Source organism: Scyliorhinus canicula, chromosome 9 (genome assembly GCF_902713615.1).
Source record: "Scyliorhinus canicula chromosome 9, sScyCan1.1, whole genome shotgun sequence".
Classification (NCBI taxonomy): Eukaryota; Metazoa; Chordata; class Chondrichthyes; order Carcharhiniformes; family Scyliorhinidae; genus Scyliorhinus; species Scyliorhinus canicula.
The window spans coordinates 136,467,766-136,492,150 of record NC_052154.1 but is presented as its reverse complement, the minus strand read 5'-3'; the positions used below and the strand labels follow the sequence as shown (position 1 = coordinate 136,492,150).

At 50.9% G+C, this 24,385-nt stretch overlaps 1 protein-coding gene across 5 annotated transcripts in view; it reads left to right on the top strand.

The window, feature by feature from the left end:
• Nucleotides 1-24,385, top strand: part of LOC119971728 (synaptotagmin-7-like) — an 883,832-nt gene that overhangs the window by 355,947 nt on the left and 503,500 nt on the right. The gene's annotated exons all lie outside the window — the stretch shown is intronic.

Sequence of the window (24,385 nt, the reverse complement as noted above, 5' to 3'; positions counted from 1 at the left end):
GTGCTTTGGCAACTGGGCTTCTGGTCGTAGCGTTGAGGTCATCCACGGGGTGGAGGGAAAAGAGAGGGGAGAAAGAGAGCATAGGGTGCCCTTGTATGTTAATGGCTGCTGTTGTAAATAACGGATCCACTCTCCAATGTGGAGGAGATAATAAAGCTGCTAAAGGAGTTTTGGCTCCTTCTTGGGTTATAAATTAAACCTGGACAAAAGTGAATACTTTCTGGTGAATTCCCCGGGGAGGGGAGCTGACTTGGGGATGTTGCCGTTTCGCTTGGCCAGGCCTAGGTTTTGTTATCTGGCAATCTGGGCGGCCCTCGACCGGGCCTCGCTTCATTGACTTAATTTTGCTAGCCTAGTGAATGGGGTTAAGTCTGCCTTGAAGAAGTAGGATAATCTCCCTCTGCCCCTGGCAGGCAGGGTCCAGTCATAAAAATGAATGAGTAGTTGCACAACACTTTGGGTTGTGGGCGGGGTCAAGGGAAATGCCGATTCGAGGGAATCATAGATTTGAACCTGGGAGGTGGGATGGGAATTTTCGGAGATGAACGGAGACGGGAGCTTGGGTATTAAAGGATTTGTTTCTGGGAGGTCGGTTTGCGACGTTGAAGGAGCTGGGGGAGAAATGGTAGCATAGTGGTTAGCATCAATGCTTCACAGCTCCAGGGTCCCAGGTTCGATTCCCGGCTGGGTCACTGTCTGTGCGGAGTCTGCACGTCCTCCCCGTGTGTGCGTGGGTTTCCTCCGGGTGCTCCGGTTTCCTCCCACAGTCCAAAGATGTGCGGGGTTAGGTGGATTGGCCATGCTAAATTGCCCGTAGTGTCCTAAAAAGTAAGGTTAAGGGGGAGTTGTTGGGTTACGGGTATAGGGTAGATACGTGAGTTTGAGTAGGGTGATCATTGCTCGGCACAACATCGAGGGCTGAAGGGCCTGTTCTGTGCTGTACTGTTCTAAATATAGGTTGGGGACAGGGGGAGATGTTTAGATATATGCAAGTCCCAAATTTGGCCAGGAAGGAGGTACAGAGCTTTCGATTGCACAGGCCCCACACTGTTGGAAGAGAAATTGACGGCGGGGGGATTGGAGAAAGGGGTGATGTTGGCGATCAATGGGGGTATTCTGGGAGACTATAAGGTATCACTGGATGGGATTAAGGCAAAGTGGGAGGAAGAGTTGGGGGAAGGCATGGAGGAGGAGTTGTGGTGTGAGGTGCTTCAGAGGGTGAATGCCACAACACTGTGCGAGGTTGGGGCTGATAGAATTGAAGGTGGTGTATGGAGCGCACCTCACAAGGGCAAGGGTGAGTCGCCTTTTTGAGGGGCAGAGGATGTTTGTGAACACTGTGGGGGTGGGGTGGGGGGGGGGGGCAAATCACATGCATATGTTTTGGTTCTGTCCAAAACTGGAGGAGTATTGGAGGGAGGTCTTTAGGGTAAGCTCAAGGGTGGTACATGTGAGACTCGTATCAGGTCCCCTAGAAGCCATATTCGGTGTATCAGATTGGTCGGGGGTTGGAAGCAGATGCGGAGGCAGATATCTTAGCCTTCACCTCACTGATTGCCCGAAGGCGGATTCTGTTGGGGTGGAGGTCGGCTTCTCCACACTGTGCCTCGGCGTGGCGGGGGGACCTGCTGGAGTACTTAACACTCGAGAAAGTAAAGTTCAAATTGAGGAGGCAGATGGAAGGGTTTTACAACTCATGGGCCTTGTTCATCATACATTTTCACAAATTGGATGACATTGAACAATAGGGGGGGTGGTTTGAAATGTGTAAATTAATGGCATGGTAGCACAGTGGTCAGCACTGTTGCTTCACAGCTCCAGGATCCCAGGTTCGATTCCCAGCTTGGTCACTGTCTGTGTGGAGTCTGCACGTTCTCCCCGTGTCTACGTGGGTTTCCTCCGGGTGCTCCGGTTCCCTCCCACAGCCCAGAGATGTGCAGGTTAGGTGGATTAGACATGATAAATTGCCCTTAGTGTCCAAAAAGGTTAGATGGGGTTACGGGGATACGGTGGAGATGTGTGCTTGGGCAGGGTGCTCTTTCCAAGGACTGGTGCAGACTCGATGGGCCAAATGATCGCCTCCTGCACTGTAAATTCCATGATTCTATGATTCTTTTTCATTGGTGTTTTGTCTTCAAAATATTGGGAGCTGTTTGAGGGTGGATGGGATGAGGTGATTGTTGGTGAGAGGATAGCCATTGTGTTTGTTGTGGCGATTCCGGCGTTGGACTGCGGTGAGCACAGTAAGAAGTCTTACATAACCAGGTTAAAGTCCAACAGATTTGTTTCGAATCACTAGCTTTCGGAGAACAGCTCCTTACTCAGGTGAATGAAGAGGTGGGTTCCAGAAACATTTATACAGACAAAGTCAATGATGCAAGCCATCCATATTCTCAACTTGCGCTCAGGACGCAGCAGATCAGCTGCGGAACACCGCCAAACAGATGAGACAACGATACTACACCACCTATATACACACCAAGAACAGGAAGCTTGAGAAACTCAGCATCAACACCAGCAGCAACCAAGCCTCCCCCGGTACCACAGTAGAAAACAATACAGGGAAATCTATTGTCAATTTGTTGGACTATACCCTTCAATCAGACGAAATCGAAGTCCTCAGCAGAGGGCTTAATTTCTGCACCACAACCAAAATGGACGCCATCAGTCTCGCGGCAGATACTGAGGAATTCATCAGGCAAATAAGGCTCCGGGAATTCTTCCACAGGCCCCAAGAGACCGACAGCAAACCCAATGAGACAACCAGTGAACTGTAACAGCAGACCGAGAGATCTGCGGTGCGGCAACCAAAGAGGAAATAGTCGAATTGGACCCCTCCGGAAGGCCGCTGCCCTAGACTCGACATGTATGCTCAAGCCTTCAGGAGTCGCTTCAATGTCAGATTCAGGAGTCACATTCACAAGACAGCCCCGAACGTCACCCAAGCACAACGCAAGACCAACCGCAACATGGTCATCAAACCAGCAAACAAAGGTGGGGCCACCATCATACTGAACAGAACGGACTACTACAAAGAAGTGTACCGACAACTCAACAACCAGGATCATAAGACAGTTACCCGCAGATCCGACCAAGGAACACACTGGCAACTCAACAGGCTGATCAAGACCTTGGATCCAGACCTTCGTGCTCTCATCCCACGTACTCCCTGCGTTGGAGATCTCTACTGCCTCCCGAAAATACACAAGGCTAACACACCAGGCTGTCCTATCGTATCAGGCAACGGGACCCTATATGAGAACCTCTCTGGCTACATCGAGGGCATCTTGAAACCCATTGTACGTTGTACAAGGAATGCCCAGCTTCTGTCACAATACAACGGACTTCTTACAGAAACTCAGGACCCATGGACTAGTTGAACCAGGAACATTCTTCGTCACAATGGACATCTTGGCACTCTACACCAGCAATCCCCCATTGCTGCAACAGCCTCAGTACTCAACACTGACAACTGCCAATCTCCAGGCGCAATTCTGCAACTCATCCGCTTCATTCTGGATCACAACGTTTTCACCTTCGACAACACGTTCATTATCCAGACACACGGAACAGCCATGGGGACCAAGTTCGCACCTCAATATGCCAACATCTTCATGCACAAGTTTGAACATGACCTCCTCACCACATAGGACCTTCAACCGACGTTACACGCCAGATACATCAATGACATTTTTTTCCTTTGGATCCACGGTGAAGAATCACTGAAACGACTACACGATGATATCAAGAAGTTCCATCCCATCTTCAGACTCACAATAGACTACTCTCCAGAATCGGTTGCATTCTTGAACACACTCATCTCCATCAAGGACGGTCACCTCAGCACTTTGTTTTCCCGCAAGCACACGGATAACTTCACGATGCCCCACCTCTCCAGCTTCCAACCTAAACACATTAAAAAAGCCATCTCCGACGGATAAGCCCTCCGTATACACAGGATCTGCTCAGACGAGGAGGAGCATAACAGACATCTACAGATGTTGAAAGATGCCCTCGTACGAATGGGATATGGTGCTCAACTCATCGATCGACAGTTCCAACGCGACACAGCAACAAATCGCACCGACCTCCTCAGAAACAAACACGGGACACAACCGACAGAGTACCCTTTGACGCCCAGTACTTCCCCGGAGCGGAGAAACTATGACATCTCCTTAGCAGCCTTCAACATGTCATCAATGAAGACAAACATGTTGCCAAGGTCATCCGCACACCCCCACTACTTGCCTTCAAACAACAGCGCAACCTCAATCCTCAACAGCAGCAAACTACCCAGCCTTCAGAACAGCGACCACAACACCACACAACCCTGCTATGGCAATCTCTGCAAGTCGTGTCAAATCATCGACATGAGTACCTCCATTATATGTGAGAACACCACCCACCAGGTACGCGGTACATACTCGTGTGACTCGGCCAACGGTGTCTACCTCATACGCTGCAGGAAAGGATGTCCCGAAGCGTGGTACATTGGCGAGACCATGCAGACGCTGCGTCAACAGATGAACAGACATCGCGCAACAATCGCCAGGCAGGAATGTTCCCTTCCAGTCGGAGAACACTTCAGCAGTCAAGGCCATTCAGCATCTGATCTCCGGGTCAGCGTTCTCCAAGGTGACCATCAGGACGCGCGACAATGCAGAATCGCCGAGCAGAAACTTATAACCAAGTCCCGCACACATGAGTACAGCCTCAACCGGGACCTTAGATGCATGTTGCATTACATTCACCTCCCACCATCTGGCCTGGGCTTGCGAAATCCTATCATCTGTCCTGGCTTGAGACAATTCACACCTTTTTAAAATGTGATTATCCCTCTCCAGTTGCTCCGTCTGGACCTGTAAAGACTTAATTACCTGCAAAGACTCGCATTCAAAGTATCGTCTTGCATCATTGACTCTGTCTATATATATATATATGTTTCTGGAACCCACCTCTTTATTCACCTGAGGAAGGAGCTGTACTCCGAATGCTAGTGATTCGAAACAAACCTGTTGGACTTTAACCTGGTGTTGTAAGACTTCTTATTGCATTTGTTGTTGTTGTTAATTATTTGTTGTTGTAGATACGATGAAAATGTGAAAAAGGAGAATAAATTATTTTTTTGTAAAAATGAATGACCTCCCAAAGTTTTCACTTTTGTTTCAGTGTCTTCCCGTTATTCTTTCCAAGTCTTACTTTTTTAAAGTTAATAAAATTATATCTTCCTTTAGTTGGGTGGGCAAGGCCCCACAGATTCGTCAGGTGTTTCTGCAGAGGGGGAGGCAGTCGGGGGCCGAGGGCTGCCTACTCTGTAATTTTGTTATTAAAAAAGTGCAGGGATGATTTAAGGATCTGGATTCCATGAGTGGTTTTTTTTCTGGGAGTGGAGGATAAATGCAAGCGTTGTTCACGCGGGCCGGTGAATCATATATGCATGTTCTGGTCATGTCCTAAACTTGTAGGCATTTGGGTCTCCTTCAGCACAATGTCAGGGATTATTGGGATTGAGTTGGAGCTGTGTCTGCTAGTGGCCATTTTGGGTTCTCGAACTTGCCGGAGCTGCAGATGACGGTGCAGGCGAATGCTCTCGTCTTTGCCTCGTTGATAGCCCAGAGGCGAGTTCTGCTTGGGTGGTGGACTCCGATTCCACAAAGTGCTTTTTCTTAGTTGAGTGACCTTATGGAGGTTTTGTACTTGGAGAAAGTCGTGAGCGGTTCGGCAGAAGAGTTCTACTCAAGGTGGCAGTCTTTTATTTCCTATTTCAGGGAGCTGGTCAACGTCAGATGTTAGGGAGGAGGCGGGGGTGGGTGGGGGGGGCTTTTGGTTAGATTTTGTTTGCTTTTGTGGGGGGGGGGAGTCGGGAGGGTGGTTAAGTTTGGAGTTGTATTTGTTATGTGTTGTGGTTTTACTGTGTTATAAAGAACATTTTCACAATAAAAATATATTTTTAAAGAAGGATTGCAATGGAGTGTCAACCGAGGTTTTTATGTTCAAGTGTTTTGAATGGGACTAGAACCCACAGCCTTTTAAGATTGCTGTTATTAAGCCAAGACTGACAGCTGCACTGTGGGAATATTCATGGAGGTGTATTCCTCAGATCTTTTGGTTCAGCTGGAGGTTTTATTGCACTATTTGAAGAAGTGAAAGTTTTCCTGATATCTTGGCAAAGAGCCCTGTCAAATAGGTAGGTCATTCATTTCATTCCTGTCCATAGAATATTACTGCAGGAGAATTGGTTTCTTAAAAATAACCATTCCATGTCAAATTGCTTTATTGTTATGAACAGTCCAAAGATGTGCAGGTTAGATATATTGGCCATGCTAAATTGCCCCTTGGTGTCCAAAAGGGGAAGAGATGGGGTGTGGGTTGAGGTGGGAAGCTCTTTCTGAGGGTAGGTGCAGACTCGATGGGCCAAATGGCCACCTTCTGCACTGTAGGGATTCTATGATTCTAAGCATTGAGGAGATTCTCAGACATGGTAAGGTGCTATTTAAATGCAGTCTGTTTTTTCATCAATTCGCTACAGATATAGAATCTAGCATAGCAATATTATTTGAGACTTTCTCTGCTCAGATGCTAGGAAATGATTTCTACTGCAATTAAGATATGATGGTTTGGAAAGAGTCAACAACAGCCTTCACATCCATTCACCATCAATTTGGCCAGAGATTAATTCTCCCTGGCTCATGTTATTTCTCCTTTTGTCTATCTTTGCGTTATAAATGTGGTGACCCTGACTTGAGACCTGTTTGCGGGTACTGTTTCTGAGCCATTCACTATCAAATAGAAGGTCTATATTTGTGGAGATAGCCAGTGATAGGATTTAATTCAGTTATCATAACCTATGATGAAATGGTGTGCTCATACTCACTGTCCAGACTTGTACATAAGAGTTATTGCTCAGACACAGTACCTGCAAACAGACTTGTGCATAAAGAGTTATTGCTCAGAAACAGGTCTCCAGTCAGGGTCATCACCTTTATGACACAAAGGTAGACAAGAGGAGAATTAACATGAGCCAGGGAGAATTAATCTCTGACCATAATGATGTTTAATGTCTGAGGAAATATCTCTAGCAACATTGTTAAAATTGTAATATAAAAAAATACAAGTACAGTTTCTTGGCAGTTGTGGGTAATGGTATTATACGTCATTGGGAGGGAGATACATCTACTGAGAATTGCTGGGAGTATTTCCATGTCACATACCTCAGAAAGAAGTCTTACAACACCAGGTTAAAGTCCAACAGGTTTGTTTCAAACACGAGCTTTCGGAGCACGGCTCCTTCTTCAGGTGAAGAAGGAGCCGTGCTCCGAAAGCTCGTGTTTGAAACAAACCTGTTGGACTTTAACCTGGTGTTGTAAGACTTCTTACTGTGCTCACCCCAGTCCAACGCCGGCATCTCCACATCATGACATACCTCAGAAGCTAATTATCCAGGAAGCCAGCACAATACTCTATCAATGCAACTGCAAGCTCACACTTGTTTCCACTGCTAAGTATTGTATTGAAATGTCTTAGGAAAAATATTTCCAGTCTGGATTCAAGGTAAAATACTGCAGCTGCCAGAAATCTGAAATAAAAACAGAAAATACTGCAAAAGCTCTGCAGGTCTGACAGCATCTGTGGAGTGAGAAAAAATTGAGTCCAATATGACTCTTCGGTACCCTGAAGGGCTTGTATGTATTTGCAACAACGAGCAAGCCTCTTGGCAGTGAATTATGAACGTCAGGAGAAATGTCAATAGAAATATATTTTTCTTAGTACGTTTTCCCCTGTGTCACATCACAATATTTATACTCTGCTCCCATTCTGCAGTTCAAGCTGCTAACAGCTTGCATGAACATGCATACAAAAAGTGAGAGGCAGGAAAAGATCTACTGTTCCATCCAGCCTGTCCTATGCAATGCTGTGCGCATTCTCTGATTCCACTCACACTCATCACTGGAGTGAAAGTGATAGAGTTGTGCCCCAGGCACAGGTGAAAGAAGAGGTCATTTGCAGGGTATCATGCTGTTACAAACCATGTGCTCTAATTATTGGCAGCTTCTGCCTTGTCACGCAATTAGATACAATTTACATTCAACATGCATTAATTCATTGTGTACATTCATTAGGAAACTGGTGAAGTATTGAAAGACTGCAGTCATGGAGACGTTCTTTAACGGGGCTCGCACACTCAGGAAAACAGGGAAGCATACTGGAGAAATAAACCACCCCCTAGATTAAAAGCCACAATATTGTCTGCAGTCTTCAATAAAATTATAGCAGTTTAAGGTTGTTTTTAAACTTTGCACATGCAGAATTCAACTGCCATGTTCTGAAGCAAGCAAGTTGTAGTTAGCAGCAGTATCAAAACAGCTGACTGAAAAGTTGAAGGTGCACTCTTGGAACACCGTCCTTGAAAGTCCTCTGTCGAATGTGAGACAGACACATCACTAATTTGTCCTTGTTGTCCACAATACTTTCATCACCTGAATGAAGGAAATGTCTTTCAGGATAATGGAGATTGAATGAAAGCAGAATGCGTTAGCTGGATCTTGCAGGTGTCCTGACACTATAATTGTTACTTCATGTAGCTCTATAAATTAATTCAGTACTGTGTGCAATTGTTTCTCAAATCCCTCATCAGTGCCCCATAATCACTATAGTTTTGGCAATCATCTTCAGAGTATCTTTGAATTGTATTCTTTGTGCCTCACCATTAAGGCATTGTGACTGCAGTTTAATGGACAAGTTGTTGCCATTTTGAATAACGGCATCAAGAAATCTTCAGAGAATCTTTAAATTGTATTCTTTGTTCTCCACTGGAAGGTTGGCCACTTGGGAATTGAGAAAGTAGGGACTTGACCAGGGAGAGACACCTTTTCGATTTTGCCGGAAGGAGGATCCATTGATGGGAGAATGAAAGGTGCAGTAGAACTTTGACAAACTCTGCTGCCACTCTTGTTATGCAAATCATTGGCTGGCCCTCGATTCGAAACAATGTCTATTCAGGGTCGTAGGTTCCTGCTTTGGATCTTCATGTGGCTGAACAAGGCGATTCTGAACCCAAGGATCTTTAGCACATGGGGCACGATAGCCTGTGAGATAATGATGTCCAGATCGCAGGATTTTCTTCCTTTTCGTTCTTTCTTTGCTGTTGCTTTGCATCACCATTAAGGCATTGTGACGCACTGTCCCCCCCCCCGTCAAAGAGACTCACTGTCCCCCCCCGCCCCCTGTCAGAGAGACTCACTGTCCCCCCCCCCCCGTCAGCGAGTCTCACTGTCTCCCCCATCAGAGAGACTCCCTGTCCCCCCCCCTTCAGAGAGACTGACTGTCCCCCCCCTTCAGAGAGACTCACTGTCCCCCCCCGTCAGAGAAACTCACTGTCCCCCCCCGTCAGCGAGACTCACTGTACCCCCCCCGTCAGAGAGACTCACTGTCCCCCCCGTCAGAGAGACTCACTGTCCCCCCCCCGTCAGAGAGACTCACTGTCCCCCCCCCGTCAGAGAGACTCACTGTCTCGCCCCCCCATCAGAGAGACTGACTGCCCCCCCATCAGAAAGACTCACTGTCCCCCCCGTCAGAGAGAATGACTGTCCCCCCGTCAGAGAGACTCACTGTCCCCCCCCCCGTCAGAGAGACTGACTGTCCCCCCCCGTCAGAGAGAATCACTGTCCCCCCCCCCCGTCAGAGAGACTCACTGTCCCCCCCCCCGTCAGCGAGACTCACTGTCCCCCCCGTCAGAGAGACTCACTGTCCCCCCCCCCGTCAGAGAGACTCACTGTCCCCCCCCCCGTCAGAGAGACTGACTGTCCCCTCCCCGTCAGAGAGACTGACTGTCCCCCCCGTCAGAGAGACTCACTGTCCCCCCCGTCAGAGAGACTGACTGTCCCCCCCCCGTCAGCGAGACTCACTGTCCCCCCGTCAGCGAGACTCACTGTCCCCCCCGTCAGAGAGTCTCACTGTCCCCCCCGTCAGAGAGACTCACTGTCCCCCCCGTTAGAGAGACTGATTGCCCCCCCTTCAGAGAGAATGACTGCCCCCCCCCGTCAGAGAGACACACTGTCCCCCCCCGTCAGAGAGACTCACTGTCCCCCCCCCCCGTCAGAGAGACTCACTGTCCCCCCCCCCGTCAGAGAGACTCACTGTCCCCCCCCGTCAGAGAGACTCACTGTCCCCCCCCATCAGAGAGACTCACTGTCCCCCCCCGTCAGCGACTCACTGTCCCCCCCCCGTCAGAGAGACTCACTGTCCCCCCCGTCAGAGAGACTGACTGCCCCCCCGTCAGAGAGACTGACTGTCCCCCCCCGTCAGAGAGACTCACTGTCCCCCCCGTCAGAGAGACTCGCTGTCCCCCCCCCGTCAGAGAGACTCACTGTCCCCCCCGTCAGAGAGACTCACTGTCCCCCCCCCCCGTCAGAGAGACTCACTGTCCCCCCCCCCGTCAGAGAGGCTCACTGTCCCCCCCCGTCAGAGAGACTCACTGTCCCCCCCATCAGAGAGACTCACTGTCCCCCCCCCGTCAGAGAGACTCACTGTCCCCCCCGGCAGAGAGACTCACTGTCCCCCCCCGTCAGAGAGACTCACTGTCCCCCCCCGTCAGAGAGACTCACTGTCCCCCCCGTCAGAGAGACTCACCGTCCCCCCCCCGTCAGAGAGACTCGCTGTCCCCCCCCAGTCAGAGAGACTCACTGTCCCCCCCCGTCAGAGAGACTCACTGTCCCCCCCCTTCAGAGAGACTCACTGTCCCCCCCCCCGTCAGAGAGACTCGCTGTCCCCCCCTTCAGAGAGACTCACTGTCCCCCCCCGTCAGAGAGACTCACTGTCCCCCCCCCCGTCAGAGAGACTCACTGTCCCCCCCGTCAGAGAGACTCACCGTCCCCCCCCGTCAGAGAGACTGACTGTCCCCCCCCGTCAGCGAGACTCACTGTCCCCCCCCGTCAGAGAGACTCGCTGTCCCCCCCCCATCAGAGAGACTCACTGTCCCCCCCCGTCAGAGAGACTCACTGTCCCCCCCCCGTCAGAGAGACTGACATCCCCCCCGTCAGAGAGACTCACTGTCCCCCCCGTCAGAGAGACTGACTGTCCCCCCCCGTCAGAGAGACTCACTGTCCCCCCCGTCAGAGAGACTCACTGTCCCCCCCGTCAGAGAGACTCACTGTCCCCCCCCCGTCAGAGAGACTCACTGTCCCCCCCCGTCAGCGAGACTCACTGTCCCCCCCGTCAGAGAGACTCACTGTCCCCCCCCCCGTCAGAGAGACTCACCGTCCCCCCCCCCGTCAGAGAGACTCACTGTCCCCCCCCGTCAGAGAGACTCCCTGCCCCCCCCCCCCCCCGTCAGAGAGACTCACTGTCCCCTGTTGCTCGTTTTACTGGAGTGTATTAACACGCCTCCGTTTAAAGGCCGTGTGCTTGACACTACTATGGCTCTGTGTATGTAATTATGCTCAGGAGTCGCCAGGTGCCGTATTTAGACACCTCACAAGTATATCAAGGTCAGGTTCAAAGTAATAAATCTGTACACCGATTAGTAAGTCCAAACGATTGATATTTATTATGACAAATATAATAAAGACACATGCATACGCTAAAGAGACTAACTTACTTCTAATACTGAACAGGCAAGGTCAGGGGACAAGGCCTTCATCCCGTTCTTGGTCTGCAACTCTCAGGTACTTAAAGTTGTCAGGATCTAGCAAGGTCTGGATCACGTAGCGATCGTTGTATTGGCACTTACAGTTCGATGGCTGATGGCTCAACGGCTGGTGATGGAACTGGAGTCAGGATGCGATGTATCAGCAAAGCGGAGCCGGAGCAAAGCAGCAGTCAGAGCCGGAGCCAAAGCAGACCGAACCATGTGCGGGGTCTACTTTTATAGGTCTTAGAAGTCTGTGCCCCCGTGGGGCGGGCCTTTTACCTGCCATGTATCGATTGGGCCTTTCCCAATCGATATCTTCTAAGCCCCCCAATCTGAGGGTCGTTCCTCGATGGGTAGGGCGGTCCCTATGGTTCTTTATGTTGGATACTGTGGTGCCGTTCTGTCTGGGCGTCTACTCAAAAGTATCCATTCATACTTAAATGTTTCTATTGTGCGGGGTCTGCATCTGGATCACCATTACTATGTAGATCTTGTTGCCATTTACACCTTTGGCTGAAACTCTGCACCTGGCCAAAAACTGGTTTCTGTACGTGCAGAATGCTAATTAGTCTCCTGCAAACTGCTTGTCCTTGCTAAGACTGTTTTTCCCTGCAGCCTTAGCAGTTCTCCATTTTGTAGCCCAGTGTCCATCTTAGCTGGCTACATTCCCTCCTTGTGATCCTCACAAGAAATTGTGAAGGATCACCTATGTACGTTTCTTCGAGTGCCTTTGGGTGCCCTCTTTGGGTTCCCTGACCTTAGCAAGTTCCTGGGCATCTACGCTTTCTTTAACTATGGCAAGAAAATTTTATCTGACATTTCTACTTGGCGCTGTGTCAAAGGGGACATGCATTACCAATAACCGGGAACCTCTACCTATCACAAGTACTATCCTTATCTTACTTTAAACATTTTATTACAGCCTAAAAACCTTATCCATTCACACCACATTACATATCACTTTCTGACTCGGCAGTCGAGTTCAGAACAATATAATACATTAGTGTCTTTATTAACATATTGCTTTATTCATCAAGGGGCAAGGGGGATTGATGAAACCGAAAAATAGGGGATCGAACTCCGTAAACGGTTGAGGGGCAGGAACGGGAGGCTCTCCTTTTCCACTTCCTCAACCTGAGGGTCTGTACAATTACGCAGAGGATTGCAATCACCAACAGTGATTCAATCACGTACGACATTGAGTACCATGTCATAAATTTTGTGCACCAGGTCTGAACTTCGCTGATCAGAGCTGAGCACGGGGAAGTTGGTGTGAGGGAAACATTGACGGCGGGGGTTGTGGGGGAAACGTGACTTGCTTCCACATATACAAATACAACATTTAACAGTAATCGGTAGGCTTCCATCATGGTCTTCTCTTCGTTCTCTTTGTCCTCTTCCTCCTGTATGGCTGATCCTTGCCGTGAACCCTCTTTCGACTCTTTGAAAGCTATGGGATCAAGCACAGTATCTGTCAATACACAGTTTAATATCCGTACTTGCTAGTGTATCTGTCCTCTCATTCCAATTGACCCATTAAATGACTGGCCAAGTCACACTCTGTGACTCCCCTCATTTTTTTTTCAAAAGCGAATTTAGGAGCAGAAATACACCTAACAACGTTCCTCCTGCGAGCCGTCTCGCAGGCTTTGCAAATTTACCATCCGAATGTTCCTGGATGTAAATAGCATGTGGGATAGCGGCCGAAGGGCTACCTAACGAAAAATGAAACAAAGTTTGGAACAAAAAGGTCGGATGGGTTGCGTATGGGCCGCTACTGGTAAGATTTGGATGGGATCCCCGGGTAAGGCGTGCTGTGCCGTACCCGAGCTTGGCTGACCAAAGTGGGTTCTCAGACAGGGCGGGTCCTCAGTGCCGTTTCTCCACTGCCTGAGTAACCTGGAATGAACGGGCAAGAATGTGTTAACCGTGGGTTTGCAGCCTCTATTCGCCGAATAGAGGGGCACCTAAAAACAAGGGAGGAGCCAAGATGCTCCTTGTGAAAGTTGAGCTGAGCTCCAGATATTTTAGCGATAATGTGAGGTGGTCACAATCTTTTCAGCTGAAAAGATCTGCAATCAAACCCTTAATATATCAACAATCAAACAACATAAACTAACAAACAACACATACGTGCAGGTTCCATCAGAAAGGATCTCGCTTCCCTCAAGCGGCTCCTATTTTACATCATCTGGACACCTCACTTTTCCTCTGCCTCTGTGAACAGGGTCACAAAGCGGTTGCCGTATCGGGAGTCAGACACCGTGTCGTCCTGCTCTCCCGGATCTCACACCCTTGTGTAGATCAGGAATGCAATTTTGGAATTATGTGACCGGGGGTCACTTTCACCGTTACGGACAAGTCTGTATGAATTGTCCCTGTGCCATAGTGTGGGGTCTAAACTTGAATGGGCATTGTCGGGGTAGTCGGGGTCGGGTGGTGGGTCTGGGTATTTAATATAGGTGACCTCCATGGGGTTACTGGAGTCGGGGTCGTAGTCGCTACAGTGGGGGCTGTAGGGTTGAGTGCTGTGGCTGTCCTCAAAGTCAGTGTCAGTATCGCTGTCTCTGCTGTGGCAGCTTGTGGGCGTTTCGGGGCGTGGTCTGAAGTCAGTGGGCGGAGTCGTGGGCGAGTCCGATGATGAACTGGTCTGTGAGGGGGATGGTGGAAACGTGTCTCTAGTGGGCGGGGCGAGATGTTCTGCTGCGTCTAGCAGGACATGGTGTGCATGGTTCGACTGTGTTCCATATGCCTTCATTCGGTTAATATGGAACCACGCAGTCTTTCCATAGGGGTATTTTATCCTGTAAACTGAGGGGCTAATTTTGTCCGAAATTTAATACGGGCCTGAAAATTTTGGTGCCAAAAAACTGCTGGGGTTATACACAGATAGCATTACCTGTTGCCCAACTTGAATTCTGTGGGGTGTACGTTCTTATTAAAGCAGGCTGTGCTTTGTCTGTGTCGTTTTCCTAGTTGAACTGCGGCTCCGATCTGTGCAGACCTCACAGTCTCAACTAGGTCTTTAACAGCTTTCTCGTGCGTGAGGGCCGTCACTTTGGGGCTAGTCATGTCCAGTCCTAAAAGGAATTCTGTACCTTTCATAGGGCGTCCGGTCATGAGTGTGTGTGGGGTGAATCCTGTTGATGTTGAAACCGTGTTTCAGATAAACATGAGTGCAAATGGGAGTACTGAATCCCATGTAGAATTGTTTTCTTGAACCATTTTCCTAAGGGTCGATTTTAGGGTCCGATTCATGCGCTCTACAATCCCGCTGGATTGTGGGTGATACGCAATGTGAAAATTTTGTTTAATGCCGAATATGGTCAGGACGTTCCTCAAGACACGTCCTGTGAAGTGAGATCCCTGGTCCGAATCTATACTTCTGGGTAAACCCCATCCCGTGAAGATGTGGTGGGTCAGGATCTTTGCAGCTGTCTTAGCTGTATTCGTGCGTGAGGGGAATGCCTCTACCCATTTGGTAAAGGTATCAATTACAACCAGCACGTATTTATAGCCATTCCTACAAGGGGGCAATGGTCCTATAAAGTCGATCTGGAGGTTTGTCCAGGGGCCATTAACTGGTCGAGTATGCCGAAGCTGTGCCTTCTTGGAATACCTTTCCGGGTTATTCTGGGCGCAAATAAGGCAATTCTCAATGTAATGGGTTACATCGGTCCTTAGGTTAGGCCACCAACAGAGTTGCCTGAGGTGCCTCGTGGTCGGGTCGATCCCTTGATGTCCGTGACTGTCATGGAACAAGGCAATCATTTGGTTTCTGTCCTGCTGCGGGACCACATAAAGCTGGTCCTTGATGATCACACCCTCATGTGTGGTCAGAGCGTGTCGGAACTTATCATACTGGGGCACAAAATTTCCTTTAAAAATCTCCCTGAGATCCTCATCTTGCTTCTGTGACTCGGCTAAATCTTTAATGTCCGTCTGTGAGACTTGAACTGCACTCACAGGGGCGCTAGCTGGTGCGCTAACTGGGGGTGTCCAAAAGTGTCCTCGCCTGGAACCTGCTTTAGCCAGTGCGTCGGCTTTTACATTTCCAGGGGGGGATGACCTATGGTGACTTCTCACTTTGATAATGCCAAACGTCCTATCCTTCGCTTTGTCTAGAATGTGGCGGAGTAAAGGGGCTGATGGAAGGGAGAGACTGACTGCCCCCCCCCTTCAGAGAGACTCACTGTCCCCCCCCGTCAGAGAGACTCACTGTCCCCCCCCCCCGTCAGAGAGACTCACTGCCCCCCCCCCCGTCAGAGAGATTCACTGTCCCCCCCCGTCAACGAGACTGACTGTCCCCACCCCCCCGTCAGAGAGACTGACTGTCCCCCCCCGTCAGAGAGACTCACTGTCCCCACCCCCCCCGTCAGAGAGACTGACCGCCCCCCCCCCGTCAGAGAGACTCACTGTCCCCACCCCCCCCCGTCAGAGAGCCTCACTGCCCCCCCCCCGTCAGAGAGACTCACTGTCCCCCCCCCGTCAGCGAGACTCACTGTCCCGCCCCCGTCAGCGAGACTCACTGTCCCCACCCCCCCCCGTCAGAGAGACTCACTGTCCCCACCCCCCCGTCAGCGAGACTCACTGTCCCCACCCCCCCAGTCAGAGAGACTCACTGTCCCCACCCCCCCAGTCAGAGAGACTCACTGTCCCCCCCCGTCAGCGAGACTCACTGTCCCCACCCCCCCCCGTCAGAGAGACTCACTGTCCCCCCCCCCGTCAGAGAGACTCACTGTCCCCCCCCGTCAGAGAGACTCACTGTCCCCCCCGTCAGAGAGACTGACTGTCCCCCCCCGTCAACGAGACTGACTGTCCCCACCCCCCCGTCAGAGAGACTGACTGTCCCCCCCCGTCAGAGAGACTCACTGTCCCCACCCCCCCCGTCAGAGAGACTGACCGCCCCCCCCGTCAGAGAGACTGACCGCCCCCCCCCGTCAGAGAGACTCACTGTCCCCACCCCCCCCCCGTCAGAGAGACTCACTGTCCCCCCCCGTCAGAGAGACTCACTGTCCCCCCCCCATCAGCGAGACTCACTGTCCCCCCCCCGTCAGCGAGACTCACTGTCCCCACCCCCCCCCGTCAGAGAGACTCACTGTCCCCACCCCCCCGTCAGCGAGACTCACTGTCCCCACCCCCCCAGTCAGAGAGACTCACTGTCCCCACCCCCCCCAGTCAGAGAGACTCACTGTCCCCCCCCGTCAGCGAGACTCACTGTCCCCCCCCCCCCCCCCCGTCAGAGAGACTCACTGTCCCCCCCCCGTCAGAGAGACTCACTGTCCCCCCCCCGTCAGAGAGACTCACTGTCCCCCCCGTCAGAGAGACTGACTGTCCCCCCCCGTCAGAGAGACTGACTGTCCCCCCCGTCAGAGAGACTGACTGTCCCCCCCCCGTCAGAGAGACTGACTGTCCCCCCCCCCGTCAGAGAGACTGACTGTCCCCCCCGTCAGAGAGACTGACTGTCCCCCCCGTCAGAGAGACTGACTGTCCCCCCCGTCAGAGAGACTGACTGTCCCCCCCGTCAGAGAGACTGACTGTCCCCCCCGTCAGAGAGACTGACTGTCCCCCCCGTCAGAGAGACTGACTGTCCCCCCCCCCCGTCAGAGAGACTGACTGTCCCCCCGTCAGAGAGACTGACTGTCCCCCCCGTCAGAGAGACTGACTGTCCCCCCCGTCAGAGAGACTCACTGTCCCCCCCCCGTCAGAGAGACTCACCGTCCCCCCCCGTCAGAGAGACTCACTGTCCCCCCCGTCAGAGAGACTCACTGTCCCCCCCCGTCAGAGAGACTCACCGTCCCCCCCCCGTCAGAGAGACTCACTGTCCCCCCCTTCAGAGAGACTCACTGTCCCCCCCCCGTCAGAGAGACTCACTGTCCCCCCCCCCATCAGAGAGACTCACTGTCCCCCCCCCCCGTCAGAGAAACTCACTGTCTCCCCCCCCGTCAGAGAGACTCACTGTCCCCCCCCCGTCAGAGAGACTCACTGCCCCCCCCCCCGTCAGAGAGACTCACTGTCCCCCCCCGTCAGAGAGACTGACCGTCCCCCCCCCGTCAGAGAGACTCACTGTCCCCCCCCCGTCAGAGAGACTCACTGTCCCCCCCCCCGTCAGAGAGACTCACTGTCCCCCCCCCCGTCAGAGAGACTCACTGTCCCCCCCCCCGTCAGAGAGACTCACTGTCCCCCCCCCCGTCAGAGAGACTCACTGTCCCCCCCCCCGTCAGAGAGACTCACTGTCCCCCCCCCGTCAGAGAGACTCACTGTCCCCCCCCGTCAGAGAGACTCACTGTCCCCACCCCCCATCAGAGAGACTGACTGTCCCCATATGTTCTGGGCATGCCCGGCACTGGAGGAGTTCTGGAAGGGGGTGGCGAGGACGGTGTCGAGGGTGGTGGGATCCAGGGTCAAGCCTGGATGGGGACTCGCGAATTTTGGGGTTGGGGTGGAGCCGGGAGTGCAGGAGGCGAAAGAGGCCGGTGTGCTGGCCTTTGCGTCCCTAGTAGCCCGGCGGAGGATCTTGCTACAATGGAAGGATGCGAGGCCCCCAAGCATGGAGACCTGGATCAATGACATGGCGGGTTTCATTAAGCTAGAAAAGGTCAAATTCGCCCTGAGAGGGTCGGTACAAGGGTTCTTTAGGCGGTGGCAACCTTTTCTCGACTTTCTGGCTCAACGATAGGGTACGGGGACAGTAGCAGCAGCAACCCGGGGGGAGGGGGGGGAAGGGTGAGGGAAAAGGTGGGGGAGGGAAAAGGTGGGGGAGGGAAAAGGTGAGAGAGGGGGCGGACGATGACTATGTTTGTTTATTTAATTTAAATTTATTTTAAGTTCTTTTGTTGTTCATTGGGGTTGGGGGGGGGGTGGGGGGATGTGATACATGCGTCGATACGGTCTGGGGGTGTTACAGTTATTATGGCTAATTTTATTGCATTTCATTGTTTGTCGTTATGTTTTATATTTTCTGTAAAAAATTCCAATAAAAATTATATTTAAAAAAAGAGCGACTGACTATACCCCCCCCCCCCCCGTCAGAGAGACTCGCTGTCCCCCCATCAGAGAGACTGACTGTCTTCCCCCCCGTCAGAGAGACTGACTGTCCCCCCCCCCGTCAGCGAGACTCACTGTCCCCACCCCCCACCCCCGTCAGAGAGACTGACTGTCCGCCCCCTCCCATCAGAGAGTCTCACCGTCCCCACCCCCGTCAGAGAGACTGACTGTCCCCCCCCCTCCGTCAGAGAGACTCACTCCCCCCCGTCAGAGACCCCCCCCCCCCCCCGGGCGACGGGGAATGCATACAGTGATGCACAGAGGACGGCCAGACAGTCAACGGACACACCTGACACGGAACATGACATGGGCCGCGGGCGCCTTGCTTCGGCCCAAGAGTCGACCCAGGGCACACCAGACCTGTGGACAGATGAGGACCTCGAGTTTGCGGCATCCACCATCCCAGATACACTCACCTTTGTTATGCACATAAGTGATGAGGCTCCCGGGTCACGGACTGGTGCACATCACACAGCCCAGCCGGTACGGCAGGTGGAGGTAGGAGCAGCCGAGGGGCTGGACGGTCAGAGGGCAGCCCAGGCCCTGCACCCAGCTGTTGCCCAGACGGTTCCCGGGTTCCTGGAATTACTGAACCCACCAAGAGACCCGTGCATATGGAGACCCAGGGACTGAACATGGGATGACGTCTGTCTTCCAGCATCTGCAGACGCAGTTGGAGGAGTCCATCCACGTCCAGGAACAGGGATTGGTGCCGCTCATCGCAGCCACCCAGGCCGACACCACACAGGTGGTGTCCGCGGGGGAGGCAATGGGGGAAACGGTTTTGGCCATTGGTCAGGTTCTGCAAGGCGTTGGGCTTCATGTGCACGCGTCATCCGTGGCCCAGGAGAGGGCTGCCCTCTCACAGGCAGCCATCTCACAGAGCCAACAGGACATTGCCGCCGCGCTCTGGGGTCTGGCCCAGTCCCAGCAGGCCATGGCCCAGTCCCAGCAGGCCATGGCCCAGTCCCAGCAGGCCATGACCCAGTCCCAACAGTCCATCGCTGAGAGCATCAGCTGGATGGCGTCGCGCACTCGCAGGTACAGGTTGCACAGTCCCTGACAAGGATGTCGCACTCCCTAGGCTCCGTCGCTGCGAACGCTCAGACCCTGGTCGATACCGCTGCAGGCCTCCAGGACTGGCAGCACCAGCTGTTGGTGGTGCGCCGGTGATTGTCTCCGATCACACCTCCGTCCCACTGTGAGGCCCGGGGGCCACCGGGCTCCCCAAGGGAGGAGGAGGTTCTGGGGCCAGTAACTCCAGCAAGGGAGGTCCCTGACCACTCTGCCTCCCCCCGTACCGTCCCTGGTGCATCTGGTGGGCAGTGGGCAGGACAGGGTGGCCCCAAGCCATCCAGCACGACCACCGAGCACCCTGGCCCATCGAAGCCGGGTTGCCCCAGGAAATGCGTGCCGATGGGGAGCCATGTTGCAGGGCTGGATTATCAGCAGTCCGTCTCCACTCCTGCTGTACTACCTGGGGATACACCAAGGCGTAGTGGTAGGGCCCGTAAGGCAAAGAAGTTAGACACTTAGTAAGTTGGCACGGGTGCAGGGCATAGCTTAGTTGTAGGGCTAGACCACCTGTCCTGTGAATGTAATGATTAAAGTCACTGTTACACTGAATTTTGAAGACTCTGTGCTATATCCGGTGCCAGAGGGCTCGTGAGGGTGACCGAGTGACGCTGGGGTTTATGTTCGGTGCAACAGTGATGCCGGGTGTGTGTTCCCTCGGCCCCCCCTCCCCGCCAAACCACACCGATGCCATGACGCATACAGTGGCCACCGAAGTGCAAGGTTCAGCTATTGCCATGAGTCAGACAGTGTCTGACAATTCTGAGCTCACAGCTCATCACGGAGCGGGCTGTCATCATTCAACATGGCACTGATCACACCCGCTGATGGACCATCAATTGGACGCGAGACACGATGAAGGTCCAAACATAGGCTTTAATCAGCTAGATGTTAGCCCGGTGGTCGACTACAGTGAAAGGCCGACCACCTGGAACTCTGGGTACTTATACCCCGCCTCGGAGGCGGGGTCTACTTGCCTCTCTACCAATTGGTGAGCAGTCACATGACTAGTCCCAGCCAATCAGCCGAGAGGCACATGACCAGCCAGAGCCAATGGGAAACCAGTGCTCTGCACCAATGGCAGTGATCCTATTCATACCACCACACCCACTTACACAATCGTCAATGTAATGCAATCCGTAGTGCCGCAGTCGCAAGGTGATGTGAAAGTGGTAGGGTGTGCGCGGTGCAGAAGTGCGGTGGTGGGGTGGGGGTGCGGTGGGGTGGGGGGGCTGTTAGGTGCTGGGTGGTGCCCGTGTGCGCACATGGTAAAACCTAGAGTTAGATTTGTGCTGGTCAAAGATATTTGTATGTGTGGGAGTTTGTGAAGTTCCAACTGTTGCTATTGCGTTTGGAGAGGGCTATGGTGTATAGAATAAATAGAACTAGCCGGGGTTCCTCAGCAAATCAAGGCTCTTGTGAGGATAAAAAAAAGCTATATTTTGGTTTAGCTGAATTTGTTGCAGTTGGAGACTCGGATTGAACATCTCTCAACTCCAACAGAAGAATAACTAGACAGGATGGCAGCTGCAAAGAGGCAATATTCCTAAAGTGCAAGTAACAGTTCAGATAACCAGGAAATTGGGATAAAGAATGTTTAAGGTGACTGGTTTTATAAGAACAGAGACCAAGGTATTGTTCAGAAGAAATCAGGGAAGACTTAGTTTGTTCTCACTAGAACAAAGGAGAGGCGACCTGATAGAGGTCTACAAAATTATGAGGGGCATAGACAGAGTGGATAATCAGAGACTTTTTCCCAGGGTAGAGGGGTCAATTACTAGGGGGCATAGGTTTAAGGTGGTCGCCGCAAGCTTGGAGGGCCGAAGGGCCTTATCCTGTGCTGAACCTTTCTTTGTTCTTTGTTCTTTGAATGAACAAAGTGTTATGAGTTAAAGAGACAATTGCAGTACACGGATTTAAAGTGGGACAGCAGCCTTCAAATGCAAATCAAACATCTTAACAACAGTCTGGGAATTTTAATTTTAATGCAGTCTGGGAATTAAGAATGAAAGCAATTGTGAGCAGTTTGCACAGCAGCCAAGATGAAGGCATCCTAAAGAGGGTGGTGTAAATTCTGGACTGGATTCACTGTTAAAAATGGACTGGAAGTTTTCTTTAAAGGTGTCATTTGGAAAACCTGGCCTAGAATTCTGAATGCAAACTGCTAAGGGAGAGAAGATTATGGGAGAAGATTTGAAAGCTTGTTTTTGGTAGTGGAGTTTGGAAACTCTCACATGACAATCATCTGGAGAGATTCTAAGGAAACATCCATAAACATTCATTTGGGGTTCAGAGTGGAGAGTGTATTTGCCCACAGTTACCATGTGTGCTTAAAAGGGGCTTTGGGTTAATGAGACCATTGGACTTTGTAATCTGTGTCAATCCTAAAGCCTGTGTCTAATTTTAAGGTAAGGGTGGAGTAAAGGTGTACTGTATCATTATTCAGTTTTTTCATGTTTAGTACATGTTTTTTTTTCTTGTTAAAATTAATTGGACAGGCAGTACGGTGGTGCAGTGGGTTAGCCCTGCTGCCTCACAGTGCCGAGGTCCCAGGTTCGATCCGGGCTGTGGGTCACTGTCCGTGTGGAGTTTGCACATTCTCCCCTTGTTTGCATGGGTTCCACCCCCACAACCTAAAGATGTGCAAGGTAGGTGGATTGAACACGCTAACTTGCCCCTTAATTGGAAAAAAATGAATTGGGTACACTAAATTAAAAAAATAATTATTATTATTGGACCTGTGACTGTTCTTCCACGTTTTATAAAAAAAAAGTAAAAGTTACAATCTTTTGAGCCAGGGTTCCATTGTAGGATCTTCCCATCCAGTTATTACATCAATAGGGGTCGTAATATTTTGAACATGGGTTCCATCCTTACCAGCCCTTGGCTCGTAGAGTAACCCAAAAATAATTTGTCTAATTGGCAGGGCAACGAAGACTTCCGGTTGCAGCATTTAGGTGAAGGTGTCATGTTTGCTGGCTCCTGCCAGAGCTGGCTTTAATGGCCTTTATAGTCCAGCTTTTAATGAAGATTTGTTAGTGAGGAGCTGTGGGAAGGTTTAGAGCATTTATAGAATGTCAAAATCTGGTAAGTAGAATCCAAGGAAGAAGGCAACGAGTGAACGTCCGTCAGCGAGCGTGGTGAGGAGTACCTCTCCCAGTCAGAGTTGGACAGGGCCCATCGGTCTCTCCGGCCGAAACCGAGAATGAATGAGCAGTGATCGTCTGCTTCCATAATTTTCAGGTGAAGGAGAGCGTGTTGAGGTGCTTGAAGCAGAGGCACAAGGTGGAGTAGGAAGGCAAGGGTATATGTATATATCAAGACTTGACAGGGCTGGCAAGGAGGCGAGCTGCCTTCGGATGGGCTAAGGTGACATTGTATAAGCGCAACGTGTGGTTTGGTAGGGCCTACCTGGCGAAGCTGAGGGTCATATACAACGGTGAAACTGAGGGACATGTACAACGGCAGAGACTATTATTTCAAGATTGCAGTGGAGGCGGAGGCGTTTGTTAAGGCAGAAGGCCTGGGATTGGACTGAATTTGGACTTTTAATCATTTTTAACTGAGTTTTTTCAGAGGCAGGGCGGTTCGGCAGTAGAGATGAGCATGGGGAGTTGTATATGAATATGGTGAGAAGGCCTGTTGATTACTGGCGGGCCAGCTCATTCGGAATGTAGCGGTGAGGGAAATTGTGCAGATTAAGGAGGGGTGGTAGTGGTTCCGGAGAAGGTGAACAGGGTATTTGAGGACTTTTATAGGAAAGTATATAAGTTGGAGCTGCCGGATAATGAGTCGGGATAAAGAAGTTTTTGGAGTGACTGGAAACACCCTGCCAACCTCTCCCTAAATGACACTTTTTTGGGAGAATCGTGCTTTTAGTCACCTTAGAATCCCTGTACTGGAAGTATGCCCGAGATTCCTACCCATGCTCTTTAACCTATATCCTAATCTCGGGCCTCTTAAATGCCCTCTGAAATAGCCTAGCAAGGTACGCAGTTCAAGCAACGCTCCCATCTCATGAAAGAATAAGGAACAAATGAATGATTTGATAGAATCTGAACAAAAAGTGCCCTTGGACTATTTTGTAATCTGCCTCCAGAATACCAACTCCATTTTGTTCCCATTACAGCTTTAAGGTGAACTTGAACGGACAGACACTTCATCCATTACACAATTTAAAATTTTTAATTTCCAACATTTGTGATTTTTCTGTTTTATATTGATTCTAAAATGGGCTACATTTCTAAACTGACACTAACGAGTTTCAATCCAAATGAAGGATAATACCATAAGTGTATTTGTGTACTTGACGAGCTACAGCCTGCCTTGTCCTATAATCATTCCGTGTGAAAGATCAAGTGCACAAGGCATTTTTCATTGCTAAATGCTGCATTAGCTGTAAAATATTGTCAGAAGTGAATACAAATTAAAAGGATAGCAGAAAATAATTAATAGTGTAATATATTTTAATTTAAAAATATCATCAAATTAGTAATTAACCTGAGAGCCAAATGTGCAAAATAAGGAGATGCACATTATATTGTATAATTGGTTGTGTTCTCGTGAGTAGAAATTAACTTAAAGGAAATCTTGAATTTTGTCTGTATCTGTCAACAGTGGTGCATAATGGATTTC